Raw genomic sequence first — 8365 nt, forward strand, 5'->3', positions numbered from 1 at the left:
AAGATTGGCCACGGTCCACAACTGGTTCACTGAACCTGCAATTGAGAGTGGTACTGTTGATTGTAGTAGTTTATATTCCTTCACCCTCTTGATATGCCGTTCAACATGTATTCTTAGTGATGCAATTTTCTGGTTGTCTTCTATTTGTGAAGCTGTGAATTGGCCATCTGCGCACAAGAAATGTGGGGTTGCCACTGAAATTCCAGTGTCTTTCAATACATTATTCAGGACAAAACCCTTATCTGCCATTATTTGGTCGCCTGTCTCCATGAGTTCAATAAGGCCACAGCGTTTAGTAATTTCAACATCAGACATGCATCCAGAATATAAAGAGGATATAAAAGTGATTGATCCATTAGGTGCTATTCCTACTAGACCCTTCCATGTGTTGTGGCTCTTGTAGGTTGAACATGTTTTAGATGCAAGGGCCAGTGAGGATGGTCTTTCTGAGAAAATCTCGGTACAGTCTATGATGATGCGAGTCTGTGGATATGAAACTTTGAAATCATTAGGCATATGCTGCAATATTTTTTCTCGTGATGGCCAGATATTTATACCTCCCAACAAAAAATACATGTAATTTCCCCAGGTTATATTTTTCCTGCTTACTGTGGACTTATGAATATTAAATCATACAGATAAATCATCAGATAGGAAACCACATTTCAATCTACATAGAAACATGAAGAGCTCGTCAATTGAGTCCATTGCTTTTGGTCTACCTCTACTACTCAATTCATCAACTTGGCTGTAGTAAACGCTTTTCATGCGAAGAGCGGTTGGTTTAATTGCATTGTAGAATGTAAGAAATAAAGCATAACTGGGAAATCCTATGTAAAATTCTACCATTTCATTGTCAAATGAAAATCGGTTGATACCAAAGCGTTCGAGGGTCAATTTTTTATTTAAAGCTTCTATTTCTTCATTCTTAGCTTTAATTTCTGATTCTTTATCTTCCAAAATCTTCTGCAGTTCAGAAAGCTTTGCACTACACTCAATATGGGGGTCTTTGTTTCTGTAAATAAAAAACCCCATAAAATAAACATTGAAAGTATCATGTACATATGTATTTAAATTCAACAACAAAAACAAAATTGACTTTTCAGTATTGTCTCACTTTTCATGAATTATTAAAATGGAAAATTCAACTTCATACCATGTTGTGTGTGTGTAAAATTTACAAAACATAAATTGTTTATCAAGTAAATGAACATTTATCGTTAATAACAGATGGTTACTGTATATACATGTTTGTATGTAATCATCTACACGTAAATGTTAATCTGTGAGGGGTTCAAGCTGTGAAATTCTTCTTATGACACAAAATATTGTGTTTAATTTATCTCAAGCTGTGTCATATCTACTCACAAATACATACTTTATGCAATTATGTATTTTTATATGTGATTGATGGACAATTATTGAGCATTATACATTGGTCACAAAGGCAAAATAAATTGAAAAAAAAAAAAATAGAAACATGGTTTAGGGGCATGCACAACTTACTCATCTGATGACACTTCTGGCAAATTTTCATCATGTAAATCATCACTTGTTTGCAGTTCTTGGGAGGAAGAAGGTACATGTATCTCGGCTAATACTTTTTTGTGTTGCGAAGTCCTTTCTTCGGTGGCTTTCTTGTATTGACTTCACCAGTCCACTGGAGTACTGAAGGAACAGCGTCAGGCTTTAGGCATTTTCTGACAAGTGTCCATCTGAAGTCCTCAGTCTTAAAATGTCGTGAACACACAACAGTGTTACCTCCGATCTAAACAGAAATATAGGAGATCCAGTTTTTTCATTGGTTTCGTTATATATAAGAAAATACCATTTCAAATATATCAAAAAGTCGAAGTCATGCAGAAGTACGCAAACACATTTTACCATGCAAAAACAAACGTGATAGCTTCCTCTTAAATAACCGCATAAAATATTTTTATGACTCTTTTTCGGGTAATTTATTTTTATGTTATAAATAACACGTTCATAGTAAATCAATTTCTAGTCCTTTTCTACCACAAATATAAAATAACAGCCGTTGTCGTATGAAAAATCATAATGTAAACAACGCACGCGTGCATGCATGTTTACCTTAAAAAGCGGCCCTTCATCCCGACGGATAGCAATAATCCATCTTCTCCTCAGGTCAGGTTTTTTCAAGGATGGTATTTTATGAAAACTGAGTTCTTTGTGGAGCCTTGCGTTCCCGTTGCATTGCGGAACACAACAGTATTCATCGCGTTTTGGAATCGGCACTTCCTCAGCCATGTTGTAATTGTTGCGGAGGAGAAACCTAGCTTAGCCTCGTTTTCAACTTAATGACCTGGGGTCAATGAATACATGAATATCTTTTGAGATCGGTCTATAAGTTCTGTTATAATAACCAGTGAGGGTATTTTTTTTTAAAGGGGCATATTTTGAATTATGTTGGACTTTATGGGTATGCAAGACGTTGTTGACATGCATAACAGAAATATTTTCAAGAAAGAAAAAAAAATAATTAAATCAACTCATGTAGCATATTCGAAGGGGGGGGGGGGGGTCCTGAACCCAAGCACCTGTTGATGATCTTAGAATCTCATCAAATCCGGAACAGACGGTGTGACATCTTGAATCTTGGTCTTGAATACAAAAGAGTTGCACATCATGGCAGCCTCTTATATAGATCGCTATTTTTGACGTTTTCAAATTAGTACTGAAGCTATAATCTAGGCCATATATCAACAGATTTGTATGACAAATCTTCATCATATGATTAATCCTATCATTTATCATGTAAATTAATGTAATAGCATGAAGACATATTTTACAGTTATCTCCCTTAGACTATGTGAATTATAATACAGCATATGCTATATTTCAGACTTGACCGATGTACAGTGCCTCAGGTCCGAATGCATCTTTTTTTTTTTTTTTTTTACACCAGACTGGAATGTCCGATATCTCAGTGTCCGGTTTTGAGCCTTACTATTTTGATGCGAAGTCATTTAAATGTTTGTTGTAAATAAAAAATAGCACACAAATCCAAATACGTAAATGATTGTGATTTAAACCGCATGGACCTTCTAACTAGCCTGGTTCCCGAGGCCTTCCGATGTGCAAGCACGAAGGCCAGGCACTCACTGTCGAATGGATTCTTCCACTGATCAAAATCCAATATGGCGGACTCAATGGTAAGTAATGGGAATGTACGTAAATGAGCGTAGCATGGCTTAATTAGCTGTGTCACTTTCGATTTTATGTCATTAATTGCCAGAGACAGACCTTAGGAAATATATAATACTTGGTTTTCCATGTGACACGCTTGTTTGATATAGTCTTATCCCTTTGTTTTCAAGCAAGTAGGTGATTCGTCAACTCGCATATTTTTCACGTGTGTTAAATTAAATCTAACCGTGTCACTTCGTTTTTTCTACTATTGTTGGGTTGCATAGGGTTGCTGGTGAAGATATAGACTGAGTTTTATAGATGACACGCACCAGTTTTCCTATTTCGAACCGGCAATTTCAGATCGAATTTCCTCCACTCATTTTTGGACAATTTTTGATTACATATAGATCTCATGATGTGCTTTACTTTGATAAGACTATATAGGCTATAGTTGAAGTTTAAACGATTACTTTTTTGTGCGATGATGGAGGTGTTTTAAGCTTTTATTGGACTTAAAGTGTACAATTTTACAGATTCTCGAAATTATATACATGTGTATCACTATATATATTAATTGTTTTAATTTCAGATAATTTTCCATACATATGGAAAGAAGAAACATATGATAGTGGGTGAAAAAACACCCTCATATATAATGCTTCATGAATATGCAAAACCATGCCAACAGGTATAATAAGATGTATATATTGCTTGTGTAGGAGATAAGGCTATTTATGCATTTTATAATTCAGTATCATGGTCTCTCGCAGTGTCAATTATTTAATTCTTATGTTGACCTGCCAACTTTATGCTTGATCCAATAGGCTAGATTTAAAGTTTCTGTTGTTACTTTGGTTTACTGTGAATATTCTGCAGATTTCAGAGGGGATCACTAACAATTTCATTGTCAACAGTTACTATTCCTCTCCGACTCACAGTCCCGCTTGTCCAAAATTGTATTTGTAGGTCGGCCCACAGTTTTTATATATTGCCAAATGTTATACATTGAGGTATTCTATATTTGTGTTAGCATTATATTTTGCATTTGTTTGTAACTCAAATTCTTTGTCTTCTTTATGAGAGAACTGAGTTCATACACTTCAATTTAAAAATCTTATGTAGTAGCCAGGAATTCTGTATCTAACAACAAAAACAAATTTTACATAATTTGAAGTACATGATATGGCGCTATAGTAACATTCATTGTTATGCTTTTGCACAAACTCGTTGGTACTGCTTGGATTTGATACTAAATTCACACCTGCTAAAACTTCAAAGAAAAAAATATAGAAGATCACCATCTGGAGAAACCCTCATTCATTCCCCAAAACAAAGTTTTGCATTTATGTTCCTCTCACTGTATTGAAAATTTTGTCTAGTGGTACTTGTGTACCAAATTAATGATTCTTAATATAGTTTTGTGGAAAAAAGAAAAGAAAGATAACCAGATTGATCTCTTTATTTTACCATGTAGTCTTCAGACTCCAGATGGAAAGAGATGGAGAAAGAATTTCTAAAGGGGTATTCAAGGACCCATCCTCCTCCACACTAATTCATATTGGAAGGAATTGACATCCAACTTGAATAAAGAATTACAGACTTCCAGAACAGGTTAACAACTAAATCAATTTGTTACAGTCTGTTATTTCAAGTTTCCCACCTCTTATAGCAATAATAAAAACAATTATTTCTGGCATCTAAAGGTGAGTTAAGAAGTTTATCATATTCTAAAATATGTTCCCTTTGTTAGTGGAAGAAATTCAATCCCAAATTGATTAAATTCAATACTGACATTTTCTGGATTGATAAAACACAATAGTGACAAATGCATGATTTTTTGGTATATAATGAACTGACCTACCTTGTTTTATTTCAGGTGCATCATGGAGATCCTTTTAAAAAGGAGAGGCCAGATCTTTAGATGACTTTATTGAAAATGAGAAATTTCTGAGTGGAAGTGACGAATGTGGCATGCATACAAGCAGACATCAGCATTCCCTCCCTCTTGTTTGTGTAAGTAAAACCTGCATGAATATAAAACTTTAGAAGAAAAGGGAAATATATTGACATTCAAAATTCACAGTTGGTTGTTCATCTTCTACAAAAATTACAGACTTGTTTCATTATTTATCTATGATAAAATTATGACATAATTAATATTTATGATGTATGTGTATTGTGTATTTACTACTATTCCTGATACAAATCTTTACTGATTATACTGATGTTTGTGACATTGTTTATAATTTTTAGATCAGAGGTGAGCTTTTTGAGCAAGACTCATGGAGGAAGTTTGAGAGTGTCAGTTCTCAGATCAAAAAGTTAGCTAGCAGTAGGAGGAGTAGCAATTCATTCCACAGTATGACATGAGAAATACGTGACTAGAAAGACCTTAAAAAGGAGATTTGGCATTGTTTCATGTGGAGATTAAAGAACCTTCGAAATATATAACACAGACATGTTTCAGTTACTTGGGGATAACACTTATGAGGAATTTTGCTAACTTTCAGATTGGAATGTGTTGCACAAGAAATGCTTGATCACAACCCTCTTCTGTTAAAAACCTTTTCTATGCAATTAATTAGTGTAAATGAAATTTAGCTATTTCATTAGTAAACATGTTTTCTGCGCAAGTGTGTGTCTTTGACATTAAATGCTATGATATTGTCGTATTCTTAAACAATGGAAGATCTCTACTAGTTCTTTCAAAGGAAAGCCAACAACAGGAATCGAACCTGTTCCTCCATCGTACAGATACGAAAGTGTGCACCATTACACCATGTTGGCATACATTAAGAACTGGTAGCCTTGGAGAGAAATATTGCATTATTCTGTACAGTTGATACTGGTTTGTGTGATATATGTATATATATATATAGACAAGTATATATAATGTATGCCTCATGTTTGGTAGTCATCAATAAAGCATTTGAATTGAATATATTCCTTGTTCAAGAAGAAAGTCTAATATTCTGAAATTTAAATAAATCTAGCATTTCTGTGTGTGAAATACCTTTAAAACTAGTTCAAAGAAATGTCTTTGTAACCCAGTGATTATCTGGGTCAGAATAGGTCCTCTGTACCTGATTGCATATTGTGAGAAAAGAGTGAACAAAGAGTGATCATTGAATAAGATTATAAACTGAAATCTTGTTTCACAAGTGTGACACAATTAATTAAGAACGATCTGACCCTTACTGCTCAAAAGACCAAAGTATCAAGTATAGGTCTAAATACAAGCAATTGATGGTGACCCTTGAATATGAATGAATTTTAAGAAATAGAGAAACAAATAATGACAAACTTACATATTAAAAACTGAACTAGCATAAGATTGCAACATAATAGGTCCTGAAAATCATTGGATGGAAGTTCTTGGGTCCATATGAGTGAAATATTCTCGAGAGGGACGTTAAACAATATACAGTCAATCAATCATAAGGCCAAATTAAAACTTTATTGTCCATTTTCACATTGTATGTGTTTACACAATTTGTGCATGTAGGTGTAACTTCTATCTTTCTAGGATAAAATGTTATGCCTTGCTTAATATCAATTATTTACAACATGCAAGGGGGATTCATAAACAGCTAGCAGTTGCAATCATATTTATACTGCTTTACAAGGATAACCAGTCAAAATGAGTGGAGGAAATTCGATCTGAAATTGCCGGTTCGAAATAGGAAAACTGGTGCGTGTCATCTATAAAACTCAGTCTATATCTTCACCAGCAACCCTATGCAACCCAACAATAGTAGAAAAAACGAAGTGACACGGTTAGATTTAATTTAACACACGTGAAAAATATGCGAGTTGACGAATCACCTACTTGCTTGAAAACAAAGGGATAAGACTATATCAAACAAGCGTGTCACATGGAAAACCAAGTATTATATATTTCCTAAGGTCTGTCTCTGGCAATTAATGACATAAAATCGAAAGTGACACAGCTAATTAAGCCATGCTACGCTCATTTACGTACATTCCCATTACTTACCATTGAGTCCGCAATATTGGATTTTGATCAGTGGAAGAATCCATTCGACAGTGAGTGCCTGGCCTTCGTGCTTGCACATCGGAAGGCCTCGGGAACCAGGCTACCTTCTAACAAACTCCGTACAGCGTCAAATTCTCCGGGACTACTTTCCCCTACGAATATTGGAGTTGTAGCGTAACGGAATATACTGAGCTGACCGAAGCTTGACCGTCTAAAAGTATTATACGGGAGGGATCCCTGGTATAGTATTACTAGTATAATAGGTCTATAGATGGGATGTATTATGGTACAGAAATGTCTCTGTCTGTCTGTAGGTGGGATGTATTCACAGGTGCTTGTGGACAGGACTTCCGGTACCCCCCTTCTTTTATTTTTAAATGTTCAATTCCTTGGGTATTTCGGACGTATTTTTGATAAAATATATAACTTCAGAGTTTATCTATTTCAATGGAATACACAAATCTCGCATAGAAACCGTTTTTAAAAATGTCATATCACCGATCATATATTATGATCGGTGATATGACATTTTTTAAAAACGGTTTGTATGCGAGATTTGTGTATTCCATTGAAATAGATAAACTCTGAAGTTATATATTTTATCAAAAATACGTCCGAAATACCCAAGGAATTGAACATTTAAAAATAAAAGAAGGGGGGTACCGGAAGTCCTGTCCACAAGCAACTGTGGATGTATTATGGTATATCAATATATGTATGTCTGTCTGTAGACGGGGCATGAATACAGCAATGTATGTCTGTAGATGGGGTGTATTATGGTATATCAAAGTCTGTAGGTGGGACGTATTGTGGTATATCAATGTCTGTATGTCTGTCTGTAGACAGGGCATACCATGGTATATCAATGTCTGTAAGTCTGTTTGTAGGTGGGGCCATCCTTAAAAAATTGTATGTTTGCTGTAACGCGGCTCAGATTTTTCAGTGTGGGTAGGTAGGTAGGGTTTTTTTTTTTTTTTGAAAACCACTTACTATAATGTTGGGCTGAAACGATACGCCCCCTTCATGATACGATACATATTGCAATACTTATGTCACGATTCAATACTTTCAATACAATACAATTTACAGAAGAAACCAATAATAACATTGAAGAAGAAATTAATTATCAAGATTCAAAATCATAATTTTAAAAGCAAAACTGTCAAACGGTGATATGCCTGTTCACTGTAGTTTAAAACTGATAACTAGTTTATGATT

The 8365-nt window shown here is 34.7% G+C and overlaps 1 long non-coding RNA gene across 3 annotated transcripts; it reads left to right on the forward strand.

The window, feature by feature from the left end:
* The first annotated feature begins 3071 nt into the window (after positions 1-3071).
* On the forward strand, positions 3072-6089 carry LOC125658276 (uncharacterized). Of its 3 annotated transcripts, none has more exons than XR_008798297.1 (5): positions 3072-3173; positions 3740-3838; positions 4625-4761; positions 5027-5163; positions 5404-6089. It is a non-coding gene; the product is annotated as an uncharacterized LOC125658276 (long non-coding RNA). The 3 variants fall into 3 exon arrangements; XR_008798296.1 differs by having other exon boundaries at positions 3087-3188; XR_008798298.1 differs by having other exon boundaries at positions 3087-3188; positions 4632-4761.
* The last annotated feature ends 2276 nt before the right edge of the window (positions 6090-8365 follow it).

This window comes from Ostrea edulis, chromosome 9, assembly GCF_947568905.1.
Source record: "Ostrea edulis chromosome 9, xbOstEdul1.1, whole genome shotgun sequence".
Lineage (NCBI taxonomy): Eukaryota > Metazoa > Mollusca > Bivalvia > Ostreida > Ostreidae > Ostrea > Ostrea edulis.